The sequence below is a fragment of the Typopeltis vanoorti genome, chromosome 8, assembly GCF_054136105.1.
Source record: "Typopeltis vanoorti isolate ZY-2024b chromosome 8, IOZ_Tvanoo_1.0, whole genome shotgun sequence".
Taxonomy (NCBI): Eukaryota; Metazoa; Arthropoda; class Arachnida; order Uropygi; family Thelyphonidae; genus Typopeltis; species Typopeltis vanoorti.
Genome location: NC_143556.1, coordinates 88004427 through 88030857, shown reverse-complemented (window position 1 = coordinate 88030857; position 26431 = coordinate 88004427). Strand labels below are relative to the sequence as shown.

Below are 26431 nucleotides of genomic sequence, written 5' to 3'. Positions count from 1 at the left end.
GCAACCCCTTCGTAGCGACGCCCGCACACACCGCATTCCCGCCGGCCCTGATTAAAGCAACACATAACGGAAAGAGAGGGGATAAATTGTCACAATTTTTTTTTTTTTTTAAGATTCCTGAAGGTGGGAGAGTTTAAATTACAACATTACCTATTATGAGAGGGTGGGGGGAGTTGGCTAGGTGCAAGTCTCTATACAGAAACATCAAGCAATAATGCGAGTCTAAGCGCACAATTATTCCCGAAGTGTCTATTTTACTCGAATTTAGAAACCCATTACGAATGACTAAAAATAAAAAAAAAAAAGTTACTAAATTATAAGAGAGAGAGAGAGAGAGAGAGAGACAAGATTTTTTAAAATTTGGTGTTGGTTATAAAAAAGTGCCAAAAAGTCAGTCCCGAGTCTATTTATTTTATTTTTTTTTTCCCTTACATAACACGACGGTGCCATCCCCATATTTCCCTCACCGACACCATTTGTTCGGCTGCGTCACTTGTTTCCATCAAGATGCTTTATTTGATGATTATATCTGTCGTTTGGTAACTTGTAGTACGGCAGCAAACGACGAGATTCTCCTGTTAGCCGGGAGGATGTTTTATATACCCATAAGTGACTTGTATATTTTCCATTTGATACCAAACTCAGCGATCTCCCAGCTGTTCCGTACCGTACGAAATGAACTTTGAGTGGTCCTTGTCTATCTCTATCTGTAAGGTTTTCCTCGAGGGGAATGCAGGTAGCAAATGGAACTACAAGCGGAAGCGCTAAAGGCAGGAAAGAAATTGAAATATGTCCTGTCTAAGTTCATGGATGTCACTGCGTCGAGCCATTTAAGAGAAGCGTAAAAAAAAAAGAAAAAGTTTAGTCATTTACTAGCAAGCTCTGTGTGAGATGAACTGTATCAAATGAACTAAACGCGAGGGAGTGAAAGCAAAATATGGAACAGCTCTCCTGGTTTGAACATCGTTCTGAAGTACTTGGAGACAGCGAGGTTATTTGTCACTGTATGCATGCCACCTGTCAGGATACAACTTGCGTATATTTAGCACCGTGCGCCAAAAGGAGAGAAAGAGAGAGGGAGGAGGGGTGGGTAGTAGTAGAGACCGCCAACGTGGCGGTAAATTGCTGCCTCCATTATGAACTGGCAACGTTTCCTCTTCTGTACTGGTTTCGCTTGGGTGGTTGGAGAGCGACAAGGCTGCTGGCCAAGAGTGCGAAAGGCAAGGCAGCGAGTGTTGCTGGCTAGTAACCGGGGGGGGGGGGGGGGAGACCGGTTTACACCTTGCTGGAACAGCTGCGACGAGGCATGTGGTGATGTAAATTTTAAATTAGAGGCTTGCTTGCACGTGAACTGGCTGAGGCCCATTCTTGGGATGCCAAACGTGACTCGAGAATCGTGACCCATTGTTTGCAAGTGAATCGTAAAGTACTGTTTGCAGTTCACTAGAACAATAGTTCTGCATGGACGCGGGGGGGGGGGGGTTGGAGTTGTCGGTCGGAGAATTTATCGCACGGAGAAACCGTCATCAGTTCACTTGGTCGGGAGAATTAATTATTCCGCTTGCAGACAAGTGAGGGAGTGGAAATTTCTGTCTGTTGGAAGAACAGCTGGGAACATAACAAAAATGTTCGGAGAGTGTCAAAATGAGTTTAAGGTTAAGTTTCTTTTCCTCTCCCTCCGCTGCCCTTGTTCACCCGCCTCTCCACTCCCTCTTCTTTGTTAGGGGCTGTCACGTGTGAAAAAATAATAGAATGCAAATTTTTAGTGATGTCGTATTTGCCGTTTTGTTTTTGCACTCGCAAATACTGTCGCTATTGGAGTGAAAGTCATATTGTAAATCATAAGGACACGTGATAAAGGAATCACAGTTTTCAATCAAAGTATAACGATTCAATTTAAGTGGAGCTTTTGATACTATTTTCAAAAAACTTTTTTTTTTTGGTTATTAAAGACATTAAAAAACATATTTTCAGTACCAAATCTTGAAATATCAGCTATATAATATAATATAATACAGCATAATATAATAAAGCTCTGATCATGGCAGGAGGGTAACAGCAATAGCCGAGCCTCTGTTAGAACTTCATTGGCTACAGCATTGCCATCCATTACCCTCCAAGGGTATTGGATTGAATGAATCAATCACCGCATCTCATGGGCGATTGATCCCAATTCCAATCATCCCCTTGAAATATACATCTTTATTTGATTTATTTAAGTAATCGATTTGTATAAATTAAAAACTGTATATGTAAAAATTAATAATTAAAAGTAATCCATTTAAAAATCTAATATTATTGAAAATAATTAACAATTAAGTAAAAGTTACATTTATGTTTTAAATAAATTAACATTATTTTTAAAATAAAATTAATGCATTTTCAACAATTAAATAAACAAGAGCTATCAAGAAAATCAATATATTTGCCGATCTATGTATCAATATTTATTCTTTATGTGTCTTTATTCTTTAAACAATGAATGATAGTTTAAAATTTAATTAATCTAAATTTCTTCAAGATGAAATTGGATATATAAATAAATGTAACAGTAGGATTGCTGAATATTATTATTTTTAAATGACAATAAAATACAGAAGAATATCCCGAACTAAGAAAATGTAATTGATTTATTTCTTATATACGCTTCCATAAATATTTTAAACGATGTATGTCTATATTGTAAATGGCAAACTGATAATAAAAACAAATATGGAAAGAACCTGGTGCAAATCATTTTTGTAAATACGTTTTGAAATAAAATTCCATATAGGAATTCTTTCCTTATCAATTTTATCACTAGAATAATTCAATTTAAGTTAGAATTGAGACGAGGTAATAAATTTTAATAACGATTCCAAGTATGAAATATCAAAAATGAAATTCCCTCGCTGTCATATACATATTAGGCCTAACATAGAGGATCTGAATTACAGTAAAGTCGAAATACTGTGAAGAGAAATTTGATTTGATACTCAAGCGTATAATAAAAGAGAGAAAAATGGCCACTTAAGATATTCTTGGTTACTCTAGTTCGTTGGAGTCTTCCAAATATTTGTTTTCTTTCCTTACGAAATATGCCCATTACTAAGTCAATTACAACTGCGGACTGGGGTGCTGTCAACACTACCCCCACGGTCTACTAACATTGAAAACGATGCCTAATGTTCAAAAATGTGTCTACATGAATGGAGATCGAAGAAAAAAAACGTCTTTCTCTTCCCCACTCTTCTAAGAAATCTGATTGAATAGTTCCCTCTCTTCCCTCCTCCCTAGTATTTCATTGTAATAAATGGTTCGGAAAATTCTCTCTTCAACGAACAAAATGCATTGCATCGCATTAGATGAAAGGCAGAATCTGAAAGGTAAAAAGACTTATTGATCTCACTTGCAGATAGATCGATAGAAGAATGCGTCGACTGTCACCCCTCTATAAAATCTTTTGTTCAAAAACAGCAACTACCCTAGCGGCGTCGGTTTAAATATCGTTATTATCATGTTCGACTCACTTCTTCAGACCTTCACACCAAAAATTTAATAGATTTTTCTCTCTTTCATAAACGTTTGTTACAAGTCAGCTGGTGCCATAGCGTGATCATCAATGCATACGCAAATGTAGGCCGATTTTATGTACTTCCGATATGTTTGGCATTCAGATAGGAGTTACCACATATCATCTCGTTCAGAGATCCATGCAGATGTGTTCAGGTATGCATGGCTGTGTTCCAGATCTTCCGTCTGCCCTTCTCTGTCTTTCTTCCTTCATTTTTTTGTTACGTGACTGGGGATGGTGTTTGAAATGCAAAAATCAATTTTGCTGTTATAAGAGTAATACGATGCATCCAGAGATTGTAAGAAGGGCAATGTAAGACGAAAAATAGTGCATTACGAATATATGGAGCGATTGTACTAAAATTGATCTCTCAGAAATAGGGTTTTGTGTAGGTTAAAGATTATTCGATACAGTAACTGTATACCTGCTTAGAGCAATCGCATAAGAATGTGAAAAACATTTTACCAATACATTATTTTATACAATAATAAATGAACTGTTTCACTTCTATTGGGGAAGTCGCCTTAGTATTTGACTCTCCATAACCTCTATTTCACTATATGTATCAATTTTATCTTTATATAATAGATTTTTTTTTTAAACGATATTATACTGGGTTTTTGTATTTCAGTTTCACCCAAGTCACTCTTATAACTTCCATAGCAGTTTAAAATGCAACCCACATATTTCTGATAAGTTACTTTACTTCAGCGCAGAATATTTGGATACACTGAGGATCGTATTAACATTGAGCTACACGTGACTAGCTTATTTTGTTACTGACAATGTCACGTGCTACTGAAATCGGAACCAATACGGACACCTTCTACTAAGTGCTTAGACGCAAGCAGAATCTATTATTGCCATTGAAACGTGTATGACTTCGTAGCGTATCAGTCTGCGTTAAGTATGAAACAAACGAAATCATCTTATTATAGATGAGTAAAAATATAAGTAGAAAAATATATGGAAATTATGCGTTTCGTCACTAGATGTCGCTGAGCTTTCTTTTTTTTTATTCTTTTAATATATAAACTTTCTATTGCTACCATTTCTAATCTAAATCTATTTGTATATTTAATACTTTTGATTCCCTGTAGAGATAATCTCATACATGACTAAAATACGAATGCCGATCTCTTTCAGACTTTACAGTTTAGAATATTAAATCATATTTTATTTTTCAGACCATTGTAATTTCATCTTTAATTCCAGCAAGCGTTATTTCTTTCGTTTTATTATTAATATTTTCTAATTCAACCTCGACTGAGTGACCTAAATACAGCACATTATTAATTTTTCTTATTATCCGAGTGGAGTAAAATTTGCGGTATTTTGACTTTCTCTAAAAACCAACTACAAATTAATTAACTCGGCCATGTTTTCAATCTGATGTCAGACGAGAAATGTCATCTGCTAATTAAACTAATTAATGAACACCGTTTTCATTTTTATTATTTACTCATTGCACAGAATATGAGCGGAAATTAATCTCCGTGTAATTCATTTCTAGTATCATATTTATCCTTATCAAATCCATCTCTTGAATAAATGGCTGGAAAATTGATGAAATCTGGTAGCATTAGTCAAAGAAAAAAAAATATTGATCATTATATCCCTTGACGTTGTTAATAGCAGTCACCATACACCTACAGGGGAGAATGGCAGATGGGAAAATCCTGACAGACGACACCACCCACATGTTTACTAGAGAAGAACAAGGGCGTCTGTGCTATTAGAGGCGTAATAAAAGACCGTCTGGACACATAAAATCCGATTCCTAACAGGACTAAATTGATATCACCATCTTTCCAGCACCTGCCTGCAGTAAGGGAGGTGGAGGAGTGGGAGGGGAATAGAGAGAAGGGAATTAAATAACATCCTTTCCTAACTCGCAATAACTGATACCCTTTTAGTATTATTAATTGTACGGTTTACCATCTACTTTATTAAGTACATCATTCAAAAGGAAATATATTTATAATATATTTGAAGCGTATAAAAACTTGCCGTTTAATTATAGTTATTTTTTAAAAAAATCTGTTTAATGTTTAATTAGAATATTTAGAAAACTTTATGTAGAAGATTTCAGTTTTTTACGATCAGCTATAGCTTTTAACTATTGTAAATGAACATTAATGGTGAATATAAATACGCTCATTTAAATACTTAAAAGTTACATATTATAATAGCGTTGCACTTCTGGATAATATTTAGCTAAACATTCGAAGCCGCAGGCAAAACTAAGACACATCATAATTTAACCGAGCATGGAAATTATTGCTGATTATATTCATATGCAAAAGAAGTTAAAAAGTATTGATTTTAAGCGAATAGAAATGGATGAAATTAGAAATCTTTCCTTATTTCATATCCCAATGAATCGAAGCCTGGAAAATTTCCAAATAAGCCGAGAATAAGTTCAGCCTAAACCTTGTGAGTTGCAATAACTTGCTACAATACAGGAGCCAGCTTTAAAGAACAGCAAATCCCTTTCTAAACAATACTTAAAGTCCTTAAAAGGACTAGCTTAAAGGGGCGAGGCAAGAATGCTTTTCATATTCCCCGTTATCTGTAGAGGACAGTGTAAGGTGTTATTGAGCTATGTAAAGCTCTGATCATGGCAGGAGGGTAACAGCAATAGCCGAGCCTCAGTTAGAACTTCACTGGCTACAGCATTGTCATCCATTACCCTCCCAGGGTATTAATCACCGCATCTCACGGTGATACGCAAGTAAAGCCAATCTCTAAAAATTAAGACGATCCCTAGACCACTCAATAGTGGCCGAAAGACCGCCCATCTCAGCGTTGGCTCCATTCAATGATGGCCTTCCACCCACCCGAGCAGAACCGCTCAAATTCCGAAGAAAAGTATTCCCTGACAAAGCCCTTCACCGGGCTGTGCCGGAAAACACCTTCCCCGGAGACTCAAATTGCTCCCTTAAGACAAAAACCTTAAGAGAGCGAACTCAAACTCAAACTCTCGAATCTCAGCGTCCAATTAGTCGCCTCGTACGACATGCTTGGATTTGCATTGGTGCTATTCTTATCCCGCAACCACACGGGGATAACGTCATTGCCATCCATTACCCTTCCAGGGTATTAATCACCGCATCTCACAGTCGATTCTATTTTGCTTCCAACCAAAACACCTCTAAACAATACTAATTATAATTATAAGGACTGGCTTAAAGGGGCGAAGCAAGAATGCTTTTCATCTTCCCCGTTATCTGTAGAGGTCAGTGTAGGGATAAAGTGTTATTGAGTTATTAAAGCTCTGATCATGGCAAGAGGGTAACAGCAATAGCCGAGCCTCAGTTAGAACTTCATTGGCTACAGCATTGCCATCCATTACCCTCCAAGGATATTAATCACCGTATGTGTAAGTAAAGGTGATATCTCAAAAATATCGGACGATCTCTAGGCCACTCATTCGTGGGCGAAAGACCGTCCAAATCTCAGCGTTGGTTCTACTCAGTGAAACTCGAGTACCGAGCAGAACCGCTCATTCCGAAGAAAATAATTCACCGGCACGTACCCCTCAGCGGGCCGCGACGGAGAACACTTTCCCCGGTAACTCAAAGTGCTCCCTTAGGTCAAAACCTAAGAGAGCGAACTCATTTACCCAGGATAACAGCAACAGCCGAACCTCAGTTAAACTTCATTGGTTCAGCATTGCCATCCGTTACCCTATATGGGCATCTCATATGAAATCAATCACCGACTATGTAAGTAAAGGTGAAATCTCAAAAATACGGACGATCTCTAGGCCACTCCATAGTGGGCGAAAGACCGTCCTAATCTCAGCGTTGGTTCCACTCAGTGACGGGCTCCCCGACCACTGAGCAGAACCGCTCAAATTCCGAGGAAAATAATTCACCGACAAAGCCCCTCAGCGGGCAGTGCCGGAGAACACCTTCCCCAGAGACTCAAAGTGCTCCCTTAAGGCAAAAACCTTAAGAGAGCGAACTCAAAAACTCATCGCCCAAGGGGGTAACAGCAACAGCCGAACCTCAGTTAAACTTCATTGGTACAGCTTTGCGTTGCTATCCATCACCCCCAAGGGCATTAATGAACCAATCACCGCATCTCACGGTCGATTAATTTTTCTACTACCACCTCTAAACAATAACAAGATGAGACTGATAAATTGTATTTTTCATAAGTGAACTTCAGATTGGTGCATAATTATAATTATTAAAAAATAATCTATAAAATAGAATTTAGCAATACTTTTTAATTATCATAAAGAATATTATAAATTCATTTTTATTTCATAACGAATATCTAGAAACTGAAAGTTTTGTACTTCTAATTTTCGGTTAAAATGTTCCCATAACTATTTTATTAATCATTTCATTTAAACAGTGAAATTTCTAGCTTCATATTTCAACCGGAGTATTTTCTGTGGGTTATCAGAGTATAAATGTTTGGTATGCTATCCTCTCCTTTTCGTTATCTCTCTCCTTTTGAAAGCCTCAGCGCCTAATAAATTGCAATAAACTATATTTCGCAGAACGACTTGCTATGCTCTCTGTAGTGCTCAGTTACAACAATTTTACAACTTTGGGATGCTGCAATGTTCTGCTAAAGTATATGGTTGGGATCATCATCGATATGAATCTTCGGTGACCTCATTTTACCCCTGGGAAATATCCTAATGCACTGAATGGGACTTTTGTGTCAAAAGGAATACCCAATTCGTAGTGAAAATTGAGATTTATATGGAAACGAATGCAAATATTTATTATAGGGTATTCGTCCAATTATAGTAAACACTCAGTTATAATTTCCTTCACTTCTCATATCACTAGTTGCTTCGGTAACTATAAAGTTTGCTTATGAAAAGAGATAAGTTAGATACGTACACTCTATACATATTGACTGGATCATCAGAAGAAAAAAAATGTTCCAGGTTCTTTTCTTGTAATACAATGTTCCAAGAAAATGGAACAGAGAGTTTTTTAAATATTTAGCTTTGCTGTAAGGGGAAAGAAGGATAGAACAAATTTTTTTCTTCTTCAATGCGACAAGCAAAAGAGAAAATATCTGTGTCTTCAACCAATATATAACTATTTCTAACACCCACGTGAGTCGTAAGTTATCATTTCGTTAAATCTGATTTACAAGAATGGAAACGGATTCAAGACTACTGTCTTCGCGTGACGACTTTGATGGCAAAATATCTCGGTAATAAAAACAGACTAAACTCGCCCTTTTTTTTTACGAAATGGTCACAGATAACAACAAACAACACGTCAGCATTTCCATATCAAACGAAGACGAAAAGTAGAATATCTAATAAGAAGTGGCGGAAATGTAAAAGGGATAGTTTGCTTTTAAAGTTAAGAAAGTATGTCTGCATATTTAATGAATGTGTATTTCTCTAAACCGTTTTAATGTTTTAAAAGGTTTCGAAAACATAAAGAAATCACTCAATATACGTAATGGTACCTGTAGGAAACTGTCTCATCTGTTTGCATACATTGCTACAGACATAAATAAATTAAACGTTCGAGAGAGAGAGCTACATCATTCCAATAAAATATACTAAATGTGTTTTAAAGCATTCCCTTGTCAAACAAGTCGCACTATCAATGTTCGTGCTAGGAACTAACCAACATACTTCCTCGCTGGTACGCACTAATTGACAGCTCCCAACTTGGAGAATGTTTAGATGGATCCATCAATATTACAAGATGCATCATATTATTGGGTAAAGTGAAGAGGACATCAATTAGTGAAACATGTAGTAGGAATATTGTATATCTACATCATCAAGTTGTCTTACGAGAAATATTTTATAAAGAAAAGACGAGCGTTGAAAGAGAAATATTTATAAATGCACAAACTTATAAAGTGACAAAGAGGTAGTGAGTTATCCAATGAACTGCTAAATTCCATATATGAGTGGGATGAATATTCTTTTAATATGTGCTTTGTTTTGAGCAAATAATTAGAGCATTTCTGTTTTTAAGAGAAAAATTCCATTAAAATAGTACTGCTATCTCAAATGATCATCAATAATGCAAAGAATGTAATGTTGGTTGTTTACGCTGAATGTTAGCAAATATTCAGCGTTGGGATCAAGATCATTACAAATATTTTAAACCGAAAAAAAATCATATTTATTTAAAATAAAAAGAAGCTCTTAAAAACCGAAGCCGAGGAAATTTTAACAAATAAGACAATATTATAAATAAAATGATAATACTATACCATTGAAACAATATGTGACATACATTACCTGAAAAAAAAAGAAAACCTATCTACAATGGAATTACCATTTTCAATTCTGATAAGTATTTTACTCATTAAATTATTGACTTTGAAGTAAGAAAATAAAAGGTGTACTTATAAAATGCATTGATTGTATGAATTATTTTTCAATATTTTTCAATATTTGAAATATTTTAATTTTAAATATAAATTTATTTCGTATTTTATTTACAAATTGCATTAATATTTAATTACAATTCATGAAATTGTATTTTACACTTTATTTTAAGTTTATAACGTTTACAATAATGAATAATCGTAAAATATAATTATTACCCATTCTTTTTCTTAGTAATTTTTCAGTCTCTCTTGATTTTATTGTCATTTCAACATATTTCTTTTTTTTACGAATCATTTGTTTTATTTTATTTTCTGCTCAATCGCCAAGTTACTTATATATTTCTTTTCTTCGCGTCAGTCTAAATTCATTTCTTTGTGATATTTCATTCTCTCCTTTCTATACATTCTTTCTCTTTCTCTTCCTGATGCTTCACATGCCAAAGTAATCCTCGCATCATCCCCTAAAGGGACCGGATGTAGCATTCTCTACCACGAAATTTCTGTTCGAGGCAGAAAGGTTCGCAACAGATGTTATACACCCAAACAATTCGCATTTTATGATGTCTTCGTCAATAGTCGTCACATAAAAGTAAACCAACTTTTTCACAATAAGAACTGAAAGAGAGAAAAAAAAAAGTTAAAGGCGGACGTCTTAATGCATCCGTTTAGGGGAGGGAACTAAAGTGAGGGGAAACTTTCACACACCTGTCGATTTTGGATATACAGAAAAATGTATCCGATGTCTGATAGTGACAACTTTTATCATTCAAGAAAAAAACGAAAAACTAAAGAAGATAAGAAAGAAATACTTTATGGAGAAGATACACGTGATAAAAATGTGACGCTTAAGCATTATACTTTACTCAAAGAGCGATCAGAAATAACTGAAATTTGTCAATCGAAATGCTTTCTATGCGCCAATTGAAAACATGAACGGGAAAATATAGTTCTCGATAAGATCTTTCCTCTGAAATGGGATCGCTTTTAATAGCACTCAAATCATCTTCGGATGTTAGTAGCTAAAGAAGCAAACGAGGAAGTCTGAAGATAAACGACTAGAGAAAGTTTGTCAAGTACGACGGTGTGATGAGTTTTCCTCTCGAAAATTTGGATTTTTCTTCCCTTAAAATAGACAAACCAGCCCTGACACACACATCTAAAAAGTAAAATGCTCTCCCTTCAGAGACGCAGCAGATAAGTGGCATGCCGGTTGCATTGGTGGCCTAAAACGTCTAATCAGGGGACTCAACCCGTCTTGGGCTAACGAGAATTAAATGGACGGAAATTATCAGGATAATGCACAACAACAATCTAGCCAATAATTATATGATAGAGAATTTCGCATATCTTCACGATGGTCTCATGGGAAATAAATGAATTTAAGAGTTCAGCGGTCCTGTTCATTTCAGTGTTTTCGGGTCCTGCGCGATTCATTTTTCCCCTCGTGCCTATAGCTTTCACTGACTGTAGCATTCGGGTTTTCCAAGAATGATTGGAAGATTAGATATGTACAGATAATTACATTTCAGTGCATATTTGAATGGAAATTCATCTCGTATCCATGCAGGAAAATGAGTGGAGTATGTCGAAATCGTAGGATTTTGAAATTACAACACGAATTTTTTTTTCACCAATGTACAATTATTTCACGAAGGAAACAAATGGCAGCTGTTACTGAGGCGCATTCATATATCGCCTACTTCATCCATATTACGAAGTAATTAATATGCATATTTCGTGGGAACATGATGCCACATCCGTCTTTATTATACGTAATATTAACTGAAGAATGCTATTTTTCAGCTATTTCTGAAAGTGGGAGAAAACGGAAAATTCATCTAAATAATAATAATAATAATAATAATAATAATAAATGTTAACTTTTTCACTTCTGTGTAGCCTCCCGATGAACTCTGGTTCATCCAAGTCTATCAAGTACAGTATTATAAAATAAATATAAATAAAGGTTTAAAACATTTCAACATAATGTTATAAACTCTTTACGATGGTTTGTTAATTATTTGAAACATTGAAAAATAGAAAACAAGATATGTTTACTTCTCATTCTTCATACAAACACCTTTCTGAAGGACATAACATTGTTTTTCGATGTCTTAGTAGTAGACCGTAACGGCTACAAATAGACGTCATAAATTGAAACCTCATATATTTGATTACCAGTAATGACACACTTTTAATTCCTACTGTCCTTGAATGCTAATAAACACAGCTACGTACAAAATTCGCTGTCTACGTCAATGTTACAAGTTAATTGCTCTGTAGCTGTCTTTTCCTGGAACAATGCCATTATCACTCATAATTGGCTCAAAACTAAACTACAGTATATACGACTTTTATGTGAACTGTTAATTTTTTTTTTTTTTTTCAAATTCGATACGGTCTGAACGTTTACAAGCGGTTTTCAGATATAAAAGACTCCTACTGTGGAGATAAATAAATGATGTTAACACAGCTACTTATTACCATCGAAATAGATTTATGAATTACATGCAGTTGGTCTTTGTCCGGGCACTTTAAATAAATGAAAGGTATAAATCGCCATTTGTCGAGAAGAAAATGGTGTTAAGTAATGATATTATTTGCAGTAAATTTAGGATGCTGCGAATATTTAAGCAGCTCAACAAGTACCAAGAACGCATTCGACGTTATTCGTGGAGAATATTACTTAAAACCTTTTTAAAAAAATTGTAACAAGCACCCAAGCAATTATGACGAATAAATCGAAGCATACTAACCAGAGGGACCTTATAATACCTCCTGTATAAAATCACTTTATTTGAATTTGATGGATGAAATAGCGTAGTGTGGAGTAGAATGTTCTCTCGCTATGAGCCATTTGACTCCTTGTTGGTAGCACATAATAATAACAATTAACTTTCCTTTGCGAACTCTGCCCATTCATGTTTATGCTGTATGTGTGTGATTCTCGTTAGACAAATAAACAAATGGACGTGACGTATAAACATTCATGGTTCATTTTCAAATGCTGCTTTACTTTAGGCTAATTAAACTTTGTAATTTCGAAAAGTGAAGTAAATGAATAAATTAGAATTGTCCACCTAATTTCGTTCAATCACTTTTTATTTAACAACGAAAAAATTCATTTCGTCTGAATCAGACAATTAAAATGTTATGCTTCCCATCCTCTTCCTGCTATTCATGTAACCCGAACAAGCACCTGCTGATTATATCAAATAGCATCTTTACAAAGTTCAACGGCTGCTCGGCATGTATACCTTGTACTTTGATCGCATGTACCCTTAGTTTTAAATTTCGACTCAACATTAGCTCCGGTTCTGCTTTATCAAGTAAAAAAACGGCTACAACTCTTGTATAAACTTGGCTGTAATTTATTTCTGATAATTCAAAGACAAATCATGGAATTTTGGAATTTCAACTAAAGAGAAAATATTATTATAATATTGGAACTATTACATTACAAAAAGTCATCACATGTGCAAATGTTATATGTATACAGGGTGGTTCGAAATTCCACGTACAAACTTTGAGGGGAGGTAGAGAACATCAAAATCAACCATATTCACACAGGAAAGCTTGACAGAAACGACACCCGAAAGTGATAGGTGGCGCTGTTCGCCAGCACTCCAGGTGAGCAATTGGGGCCTCATTGAAGCTTTCGACGCCGTACGAAGAACATGCGTCGTTTTACGAACGCTAAGATGGCAGACATGCACCTCGTTTACCATATTATGTATCCAACTACTAGTGAACCGTTCAGTTACGCCTAATAAAGTTTTTTTTTTTTTTTTTTACACTACTTACTGCCTTGTGTTATTTCTGTATCTTTGTGTCCCTGTTAGTACCTTCCGGTGGCGTTTCCGATCGCATGGTTGTTTTTGATGTTCTCTCCCTCTCCCTCAAAGTTTGTACGTGGAATTTTGAACCATCCTGTATATAACATGTCTTTACTTTCAGAAATTAATAATGCGTTGTCTCGCCTTAGGCTGTGATGGCTGCTTTAATACTGTGTGGAATCATTGCTATTAGTTTGTGATACTAATATCAGTGATACTGCACTTCAAGTCTTCCTTGAAAGATAATGAGGAAGGTCTAGACAGTGCCCTAATTTTCTATTGCAGTTAGCACCATAATCAGGTTCGGATCGAGACGCTGCTGGTTACTGCAATGTTGATGCGATTACAATCGTTGCTTTGTAGTATAAAATGTTTATCGTTTTGGAAAGTTTAAGGGTTAGTAACATAAAAATTACCGCCTGTGTAGGACAAGCAAGAGCTGTCGAAACATCGGTGTAGGAGCTAGCGACTATGCCCTATGACCAGTGGACCTAAAGCAATTTAACGACTGCATATTTCATTATTGTAAAAACATTCCCAGGTCAAAAACATTTAGGCATTTTTCAAACGTCGTCCCAATATGTAAATCAGGAGAGAGTGCATGACTCGCCGCTTCACAGACCGATAAAACACAATTAGCTAAGTCATATCCTTCCTACAATCAGAGCAGCGTTCTATAACTTTTGGTAGTCAAGTGTAGTTTTTGCATGTAAAATATAAATAAGAACACCCTTAAACATCAATATAATAAAATATTTATAAACAGCACAGCGTCAAGTAATGAGTATAGAACTTATTGTAGGTTCCGCCTAGGATTTCATTGTTATTATCGGTTACATCGATCGATGAAGTACTTGAGTAGTGGCCAAGTATATTACAGTGGTTTAAGTATCCAGTAAATAAACGCCGCTAGCGAAGTGGTTCAGATAATATTTTGTTTCTGTTCCGTCATGTTTCAGATATTATTTTGTACTTATTTTCCATGCAATATTTGAATGTTTCAGTAAATATATTTACGTATTACACCGAAGCTGGTACAGATGTTTGCTGTTAATAGTTGTATAAGTAATAAATAGAGCAGTGTGTTGTTATGCAGCCCAAGTTTGCTGAACAAAGAGGGAAAGTTGGATCATTAAACGCGATTGTAAAGGCAAAAACACTGTCTTTGATATGAAATTTTATTTCACTTAAAAAACAAACAAACAAACTTGAAAGGCTAATAAGAAATCGATTTCATGGTAGTAATTTTAACTTTTACTGTAATGATGATACAACGGCTGTAAATCCCCTTTACGGGGAGGTACTGCACCATCTTAGTCCCCCCAAATTTTATCCAGGCTCGGAACCGGCATAGCTGACGAATCAGGCCTACGGTGGCTGGGTCAGTATTCCTGACTGTAATCCGTGTGTTCACGGGACAGGTTTGCCTGCTTTTGGGATGAAAAACCCCAGATAAACTGGCGGGAAAAAACCTGCTGTTCACGTCCGGTTAACTTGGTTATGACTGAGGAAGATCTTTAAGCTTCTGGCGTCGTCGACGGGAATCGAACCTAGGACACTCCTTCCCCAGGCATATGGTTGCGAAGCGCAAAGTCACTAAGCTAACCGCGCGGACACTGTAATCCTTAAAATATATAAAATAATTATTTTAATAATTATCCATACTATGCTAGTTCCATTCCACTAGATATCGGATTACAGTTTTGACTTGCCTCAAACATTGATTCATTACTTATTCATACGTTTCTGTACCTACTTTAAACCCAGATAAACGTCCTTATAGCGATATTAGTTCGACCATTATCAGAATATAAGGTCACGTCTCCGGCAAGCAACAACAACAACAAGAATTCTTAAAGAGATCTAAAAACAAGAATTCAATACGTTTTCTTTTCTCCAAGTACTTGTAGCTACAGAGACTAATATCGATCGTAACTATACAAACAACGTACAGAGCTGTTAAGTTGAGTGTTTAAATCTATCTTTGGTCAACTTGAAACGATACAATGAATATTAAAACAGTATTAAAAGTGCATTTCCATACTACAGCAAACAAATGGTGAAATATGGAAAAATCAAAGTAGCAGAAAATATAAGTAAAGTGCTTTTTATATTGCACATGCCGTCTTAAGTACATATATTTTGTTTGTTCTGAGTAACGATTGTTATAAAATAAATGGAGAAAACATGTCAGAGTGCTTGCTATGATCAATATCAGAATAAGTTGAATACAGCGATCGAAAGACTTGAGATATTTCAGAAAACTGATAAACCACTGATATGTTTTATACAAAAAAGCTGAAATAATATTTTCATGTATTATTATGGTTGGTTTTTAATGATGATCGCATCTACAAAATATTGGAAACTAATAATACTTTAATCCTCTGGATAAGGTAAGGTCAGACAGTGGACTAACTCCATTTTACAAAAAAATTAAAAAATAAAAAAACATGGCACTTTCTCCCCCGGAACCCATTTCAATCTTTCAACAAGCAGGGTCACTCCTTGGACAGTAAAAATCATCGACTATTTAAACTTATTCACAAACATTTATGACACAGCAGGATTTGAATCCGCAACTTGTAATGCAAGTCCGCTATCTAGCCCAGCATTTTTTAAAATTATTTTTATTTTGTTATGCAATGTGTTGAGCTTAGATAGTTGAAATTACGACGAAAACATCTAAGCTATGCGACAGTGTATTATGTCTGTTAAGCGTCTTAGATGTACAGATAATTTAGAATCGATGATTTAACATATAGTTATGAGGTTCTGGTCTTGTAATAGATACGAATTTTAGACATACAAAATATCCGTGTATCTAAGTTTTTTAAACTTTGCAACAATGGCTAGCTGGTTAAACTAATGACTTAATACTTGCTCAAAAGAATTGACTTTAGTTTGTCATTTTTATTATGTAAGGTGATCGTCAATCAATGGCCATCGTCTCATCAGCACTTTTTTTTCGGAAGGCTATGGTCGACCTTATTATGTTGAATTATGCAAGGTAAATTATCGTTGAATTAATTAACGATTACATCCATTTCTTCTAGGAAAAATCCTTTAATAAACTAATATAACTCGTGAAATTTTTTAATTTTGATTCCAATAAAATAATAAGTTCTGATAAGCTAATGATTTTTTTTTTTTTTTTTTTTGCTTTATTTTCAAAGGAATAAGCATGTTCCTTCTTACAAATACGGTGGGTTTGGTGGATGAATGATTTTTTTTTTCTTTTCAGTAATAATTTGTCTCCACACAATACTTTCCTGTTAGGTTTCGGGGACCTCTGGTAATTGTTGACTGATATTAAAAAGATAAATAACTCTCGTAGAGAGACAGAAAGTGAAATAATATATTTAACATTTTTATCAGACAGACACTTAAACGAAGTTAACAGATCAATTTTTGCTCAAATCAGACAAGCCGCGACAAGACTCGCTCAACTAAAACATTTAACAAACACGCCTCACAGCCTTAATCAGCCACAATAAATGCAAGGAAGGAACAACTCAAAAGTTCTAAACACTGTTCAAACTACTACAATAACTGAAGTACATATTTCACTGAGTGAGAAAGAACATAAATATATTCTGCAAGCATATTGAATCTGGATTCTGGTCTTTAATCAAATGAAATTGTGTTGTAATCCCAATTTAATTTTACTTAAGATATATGGCAAACACAGAATTATCGTTTCCATTAAATCGATATAAACATCGCTATTAAATTTAGTACAAAAATAAAATGAAAAACAAATAAGGTAACAGATTTCGCCCTTTAGAACTGGCAATATTACTGACAGATATTGACGTTGTGAATTCTTATTAATGTTTGTATATAATGTACATTAAATATATCTTTAAACGTTCCATGCTGCTATTATTATTATTATTATTATTATTATTATTATTATGATTACTTCGTGTCTAAAATCAGTTTCCTGTTTGAAACCAATATTTCTATCCTTATCTACAATCAATGTTAGTAAGGATAAAAAATGCACCAATAAACGAACTTTCTTCTCAACTGCCTAAGTATATTTAAAATCCTGACCACCCTTTTCCCTTTAATAAGAACCTTTACCCTTCAAAACAAAATTCCGGTTTAGTTTTCTGAGAATTACAGATTTGTCTATATTCTGAAGTAAACAATTATGTATTTTGAGTAGATTTAATTCGCTATAATAGTCAACAAAATTATTTCTTATTTGACTTAGTTGTAGTACATACATCGTCTTAATATCTACCAAATATATATTAAACCATAGATTTCTCGGGTTCGAATCCAGTATCTCTAGAATGCGAAGAAACATTTATAAATCCTTTTTTTTTTAAAAAAAAAACTGAAGTTGGATTAGTTAGTTTTATGCAGAGTTAGCAGGATTTACTTTCAGAAAGGTTGGAATTTTCATCCCCAAAACAGGCAAACCTAGAAAACATAATTCACTGGCCATACCTCGGCTACAATGAAAAAAAGAATGACAACAGCCATATACGTGAGTTACTTTGGATTTCTCGAGAACAACATAATAAAAAATGGCGAGTAGAATTGTATTGCCCTTTACGATAAATGGAATGGATAAAAAGCACTCCCGGAAGTGCGATCAATGATGTTACAAAACAAAAGGAAACCATTTTGTTTTCTATTATTACCTTTTGTACTGATTGCATTTTCATAGGTTTTATTTAAGAACGTGAAAAGTATTTATCATCACTGGACTAATTTTTCAACATTCCACTATTGACCAATTCATTACGATAGACTGGTTTCCAAGCTCCTGCTCAATTACCATAAATATACTATCATGGTCGAGATGATCTGACAACGTGGACATCATTTATCCATTGCTTCAGTTGACATAATGTTTATAGTGTAACCCATGCTGTACACTCATGTCATATGTCATCACGTTAATCAAATATTTAGAACTCTGATTTTTACCCTATTCGATATTACGACCGTTGATGATAACGTTATGTATTGCTTAACGGTCTTCAGTTTATAATTACTGGGATGCTAACTGTTTTATTGATATCTGTAAAACAATGACTGGAAAACACTCGTGCATTGAAAATAGTTTATGTTTGTATCTGTTGTTATTTTAACAAAATGCAAAGAGAAGTGGTGGAGATTACACTTGTATAATATGCGAAGTCCATAACAGTTTTTTTAATATTAAATATTAATTTTTTTGATTTTATTTCTGTGCCCTGACAAGTGGAACAAGTCCTCGTTTAAAAAAAAAAAATCTATTTTTTTTTTTAAGTTTGTAAAACTTATTTAAGGCAGTGCGGTTGTTCATTAGGCAATAATCTACTATAGAGGGGGGGGGCGGACTCTAGGCTGCAAGAACTACGAAAATAAATGTTGATACCGAAACAGAAAAAAGAAGGAAAAGAAACAGGAAATAAAGAAGAAAAAAAAAAGAAATTACAAATATAGTGATTACTAAAATGAAAATTAAAAATTTTGGAAGCAATCAAAGCAGCCGTATACCATATGCACGAATCTTGAGCTTAAAAAAATAAACTACTTCGTGATTAATTAAATTAATGCTTTTTTAAATAATAAAATAATTATTAATACCTTACAGTATGATTAAAGACCTACAATAAAATATGAAATCGTTTGTTCAGTAAGCAAACTGTTCTGCCTATTTGTATAAACACTGCAGTACTGACTTTTTTCATTCTTTAAAACAACAATAATCAAAGACTTTAAATAAAAAAATTCAGCTTTTTTTTATTTACTATTTATTTTTTATTTACTATTTTTTTATATACTAGAATAATCGAATTCGTTTCCTTTCGTACTTGCGCTGTTTGTTTTATCTAATTAATCATTCTGGAAAAATCCTTCCAACAGAATACAAATGCGAAAGCATGTATGAAGAATAAAGTTTCTTAATAATTCTACATCAGAATGTAACGGCTGTCGTGTGTTAATTCAATAACAACGATGAGTTTTCCACAGGTAGGCAATACTGCTCCATCGAAGCGACTGTTGACTACTGGCTAATCAAGTACTCACTTCAGCAAACGAATTCGATTATTCTAGTTCAAGGACATGCTCGAGTTTCAAATCTGAATGCAGTAGGAACTGTGTGCATTATTTATAGACAATGATTAGATTACAAATGAAAAGTCTGTTTTTCAACGAAGTCAATTATGCAGTATTTACTGCAAGATGAGCGATCGTTGGCCATACGTCACGAACAGTCTCTGATTTCAGAATGCAGTTATGATGAAACAAAGCTGTACGTAGGTGGCCATCTGCATCTCATCTCTGATCAACACATCTCTCATTTATATTCTATTAACTATCCCAAAGGTAATCCCATGGAAATTACCGGGAAGAATTATAAAAAAGCTTATCTTCTATTTAGAAGTTCTATTTGGACTATAGCGTGCAACCGTATCGACACCAAAGTATGGTGTTGCCATGATGATAATAATGAAAAAGCTTTGTTTAATGGTCTGCCCGCTGTGATGCCTCTTGACCACAGTGCAGATACCCTCATATTAAAGGATATTATTTTGATGTCTCTGATAATTATTAAGTGTAAAGTGAATCTTTTGGCTGGTTGATGATCTTCTGAAGAATATGCGGTATATTTGCATAATTTAGATTCTAAATTACATCAAAACATCGTTGAATTTCGATTATAAAGCGAAAAACATAGAAATAAGCAGGGCCGTACTTATGCACTGGCACACGAGGCTAACTAGGGGCCCCTCGAAAAAAGTAGGGACAATTTAAGGACTCCAAACAAAGATGTTTTCCTCAAACCATTTCACGTCTCCAATAAACGGGATGGTAGCCTTTCATGGATGGTTTAAATCATCTTATCTCTAAAGTCATTCGAACCCACAAATTCTATCCACTCTGTTGGGTGGATATCCATCGCAGAGTTCAAATAACGAAAACTGATTCAATGAAACTATTAGTTAAAACTGAATTGATTATATGAAATGAATATATTTTAAAAATCTAAGTATCCTAAAGACACAAAATGACATCTTGTGTCATTGCCAATTAAATCTTTAGATGAGACGACTTATTTTCCAAAGGCAATAATTCTTTGAATATCTTATTAATGTTATTTATAACCTAGTAATCAAATAATCTCAACAGGTACATCACGAATTTAAAAGAAATCATTAAGTAGTATTCTTCAAATGAAAATTTCCATGTCAAACGTCTCACTCCATTAGTTATTACGAAGCCTAAGTGGATTCATGATTACTTTGTACATCTGTGAGGTTCTTGGAAACTTCTAAACTGTTGCATCGTTGGCAGAAAATAGTATTCTGTTTATTGGTCTGTTAAATGCTTCTAACCGTGGACGTTATTAGGTAGATTGCTAGCCATTAAGCGAATGGTAACGATATGGCAGTTCGCTTGACAGCAAATGTCCAGAGAGTACACTTACCAGGTAGCAGAGACAAATCACGTGCTGAGACACTTGAAACGTGGTGATGCTTGCACTAAACTAGACACTAATGTGATAACGTGTGATGTTGTCGAAATCTAGCGTTTTACAGGTAAGTAGGCAACGGTAGTACGAACTCGTATCCGCAATGTCTCTTTGTCTGCTAAGTTCACGCAATAAAGGTATAATTAACATGTGAATTATACGTTCTAATTATGTTAATTAAGTGCCCATAACAACAGGATTATGCATGGAATAGTTAAAGAGTTGAAATGAACAACATATTATAAATGGAAAGTGTAAGCAGCGACATCTATTATTAATATGTTTTTGAATGCATGCAAGGCAACCAGAAACGGAAATTTGAAAGCAAGTTTGTATTACATATACGCACGGTGTATGATTTAATATTACATGCTTGTATGATGAGGACATCAAACTTTCTTATTTCTTCTGAATCTATGAACGTATTTGTTCTAAACAAGAACTGGGCGATGGACTGAGTCCTTGACTCTTTATCCTGTCATCTGAATCAAGAGAATCTGTGTGAATGGGGTGTTATTGAGCTAAAAGCTCTAGTCATTGCTGAGTAACGGCATTAGCCGAGCCTCAGTTAAAACTTCATCGGCTACAGCATTGTCATCCGCTACCCTGGAAGTCCTGTAGAGTAGAGGGCATCTACTCTACAGCTCTCCTTCTCCACCAATCGCAAATCTACCTTCAAGTACACCAATGCCATCTACCGCCGATCACCACCACTGTTTTGATAGTGGTGGTGATCGGCGAATCCGCAGCCTTTTGGCTGGAGAGCGAGTACGCTAACCACTCTGGCAATATAGTAAGCAATATAAAGCTATTTATATATAATTTTTATAAGTTTTGACTGTGTTGTTCTTTAGTACTGTAAAGGCAGAAGATTCTATAGAATGATGAAAATCTTTACAATGGAGAACGATTTTGGCTAGAAATTTACGTACTATAACGAAACAACAGATAGTTTGGATGTCTTTACTAATGCGCCTCTTCACTAAACTTTGATTTCTCAGCACTGAACTGATTTTGTATCCTAAAATTGGCGTTTTTTCAAAATATGCTAAAAATCTCCAATTTAAAAGATATCGTCAAAATAACATGCTATAAAGTAGGAGCTTGAAGAAGAAGAAAAAGTAAACAACTGTAGGTTTTCTCCTCAAATTCTTCAAAATTAGATGATTATTTAGCTACATCATAAATCTCATACAATAAAAGTAGTATTACATAGAATTCTAAAGTAAATTTACAGAGAATTTGAAGTAAATTTCTCCGATCCCCTCTCAGACTTGGGCTTGCAATCTTCTGAATATAAATTTTGAAACGAGCAGAAGAGATCAGTTCTACATCATTCGAAAAGTGTTCAAATTTACAAATACGAACGTTTGTTATACGTCTTTTTTCCTGATATCATAAGATTTTCAAGAAAAAAATCTGATTGCAGAAATTAAGAAATTTCAAATAGATCTTTTAGGAGGTTCACATAGAGTTTTATGTTTTGATTTAAAAACAAAACACATTATATAATAAAAGTAAATTTATCTAATTTACTTTTATTATAATAAGTAGAATATTTATTACTTTATTCGACTTATTTTGTTTTTAGTATAAATTTTTCCTATTTCTACAATTTTATTTTTAAAAATATGCTTAAAATTAACTATCATAAAAGATTGCGCAAAATAACTTGCTTGAATATTCTTACCTTTCAGAAATTCAAGAACACAAATTGTGACGTCACGAAAAGTAAGATATGCAGATTTTGTAGCCCATAAGCACATTTGTGGAGTAACTTTTTCTCGTACATCAGAATATAATAATGCATTGTTTAGCCACGCTAATAACTAAAATTTATTAACACTATATATATTATATATTATAAATTTAAAATTACATAAATAATTCTATCATATTTATGTTTATTACTGAATAATAAATATTTAGAAAGATTATAATTTCTAAATAATTTTAACAAACCTTTTAGAAATCTACATATTTAAAAAAGACCTTCAATCTTTTTGGGTTAACGTGAACAGATCTTTCTAATTTTGCTTTATTGGAATTATATATTTCTTTTACTTTAAATCCTTCCTATTTCTAGAAATTATATATTTGTATCTAGATTTATATTTGTTTCTAGATTTAGATATTTCTTTTACTCTAAATCCTTCCTAGTTCTAGAAATATTTGTTTCTAGATTTAGATGTTTCTTTTACTTTAAATCCTTCCTAGTTCTAGAAATTATATATATATATTTGTTTCTAGATCTAGATTTAGATATTTTTTCGTGTTACTGTTATTTGTAATTTCATTCGCTGCATTATTGTGCTTAATTTGTTTACTGTAATAGTAACTATGAGATTATAGATTTTGAAGTTAAACGAATAGCAAATATTTAAAGTGAGCATATAGGAATTAAATAAAAGGTCATGGAACGTGGTATAAATATCTAGCAGTTTAGTTAAACCGAACTGATTATATCAAATTAATATGTTTTAAAATTGTAAGTACTACCCTAAAATTACCCAGCAGTGCATCGCACTTTAATACAGAATGTCTGATTTTAATTGCATTGACAGCATATTATAAGATGCATTTTTCCATTTAGTAGGAAACATTACTTGGATTTAGACTCGGGTTGAAGAAACACGCCCTTACATGCCGAGTGTGATTAACTGTTAAATACCACGGCCTTATGTCCTTCAAAGAATTATTAGTGAAGAGTCTTAGTTTTAATGTCTCATACGCTTGTTCTGAAAGCTGTCAGCTACATCTTTTATTACTCTGTGGAAAATCCAATTGATCTGAGATAAAAAAAAAATAACGAGTGTTTACTAGAAACCTGGGAAATACATTAGATATAGCAACCGAATCTCTGTTTTTTACTCTTCATAAAAAGGAATAAAATTAATGGCACCATTAAAGAAAGCTCAAGTACTTACATAAACGAGAAGAGAACCAATGATTTAATAGCCGACCAAAGGTTATTTTCCGATTCAGGATTCTTCTAGTGAGCGTTGAACAAATGAGATCTTGTTAATAATTCACACACACAGCACGCCAAATACAGAAATCACTTGAATCAAAACCGAAATACACTCCATCATCGATATCCGTTGCTAGTATACACACCGAACAATGATGAGAAGACTCACGGAACAAGAATTGCCGTAGTTGACCCTGTAAGAAAGGGGAAAAAAATGAGAAAAAAAGTCACTTATAATAACTGTTCGAGTACTTCTTAAAAACAGTTGCATGTAGGCCTTAATGACACCGATTTATTATATGATTCTGTGGATTCTAAACCTTCCTTGCACTACAAATACAAAAGCCATCGATCTCTTCAACTGCTTGCTGCCAAAGAGAAATGTCTTAAGTCCATATTTATGACAAGAAGCGCACTGAGAAAGGCTGGTATTAAAATATATACACACAGACGCACTCAAGGAACCTTGATCACAAAATCGAAGCTCTGTAGTCATTTATCTGCACTATCCCCCGTTTCGAGAAAGTGGATGTTTATGGAAAATGTATTTACCAACTAACTGCACAACCACATCTGGGTTCATGTGACTGTTACAGACTTTTTTTTGTAATGGTATATTCCGAATTTTCTACACAGATGCGAAATTTCCCAACACATTGGCTGTATATTTAGCTAGAATCATATCTTTTAAAAATGTCAGCTATGCTGTTTTTCTTTTTCTTTATCCCCCCCCCCAAAAAAAGTTTCCTTGAAATGCATTATCTTGCTTGTAAGAAATATTCTAGTATTACGAGGTTAAATAAGTGGCCTAGACCTTGAAAAAAATGAATTTAGGTGAACAGATGTGACAAAATGAAGCACTATTGAAATGATTTTATCTTCTTTCAAGAATACGTTATTTGTATCAACGAAACATTAACATTCATAAAGAATAAAACTGAATTACAGTACCAGAATTACTTGGAGTTCGTTCTCCACTAAGCTTTCAATTCTAACAATGAAACCATCACAACAATCTACACTAAACAAATTTCTTAACAATGAATTTCAAACAAACAAACAATAGTGCGTTAATTGTAGAGGAATTTGAATAGCTAATTGTTTGAAATGTACAGGAAAATGCTATACAGATTTTTATACGTAAAACTCCAAAGCTGTATTTTAATTTGATAATATATATTATTCCAAAATTCAGTTTACATAAATATATATAAATTATGCTGGGTTATATTTCCAATTCAAGTTATCAATAAATAATCCCGACTTGCCATAACCAAAAGAAAGCACTGATATTTAATGAACTAATATTATGCCTCAAGAAAGAAGGAAATTATTAGAAACCTTAAAAGTTTTTATAATCAATTCCACTTTATTCATATTATGTAGAAAAATAATCGGAGTTTTCCATCGTTTCGCTTACGAGTCACGAAGTCATAAGTACCATCAGATATTCAGTAGCACGAGGTAGTTATTAACGTGTTGCGTATTTCTACTCACATGCCAAAATCCGATCCACAGAGCAGTGCGTCCATGAATATTAAACATTCAATTACTTATTCATATTTTATTACACTTTGTGAATTCCTGTGAAGATCACGTACCTCTCAGCAAAGGTTACCAATTAAAGTAAACGGAAACTGGCTAATAAATGAAACATTTATCGTTCCCCAGAAACATTGTATTCATATTGTAGAGAAAAAATCTGATTTTATTTACTTACGTGTAAGCATTTTTTATTTACAGTTCTATCTCATTTTTTTCTCTATCTTGAGATGCTTAATAAGAAGGAAGATAGAACATGAAACCTTCACTTGAAAAGTCCAACGAATTCTGTCTGAAACTCGAGAAGAAATCTTAAGGATTTCAAGTTTCTAGTATAATACGGAGGTAGGACTTTTTTCTCCGTAAAGTTAATTTTTATTCAGTAAATCGTAGAAGTCGATAGGACACAATTCCCAATTGTTAGCAAGCCTTATAGTAACCTCGACTGTAATTACACAACGAAACAAAACCCAAAAGATAAATGACAAACACATTTTTCGAAGAGCATTTTGGATAAATGAGATATCAATGATATACTAAAACTCCAATGCTTCCATCGAACTATTGACCAAAAAGAGTTCTACCATTTAGCATACCACGAGAGATTTTTCTTTTACTATTCAAGAAAATTTAGATGTGTTTTGCACTCCGACTAAAGAAATTAATGATTTTCTCCACTTGCATACTTGGAAGATTAAAATATACAC

General features: G+C 34.0%; 1 protein-coding gene across 1 annotated transcript in view; it reads right to left on the bottom strand.

The window, feature by feature from the left end:
* The window catches only part of LOC150104180 (uncharacterized), a 357365-nt gene extending 332993 nt beyond the window's left edge, over positions 1 to 24372 (bottom strand). Inside the window, exon 1 of the mRNA XM_090396803.1 lies at positions 24139 to 24372. The gene's annotated coding sequence lies outside the window, so the exon portion shown is untranslated. The remainder of the gene's footprint in view (positions 1 to 24138) is intronic.
* Between the last annotated feature and the right edge of the window lie 2059 nt (positions 24373 to 26431).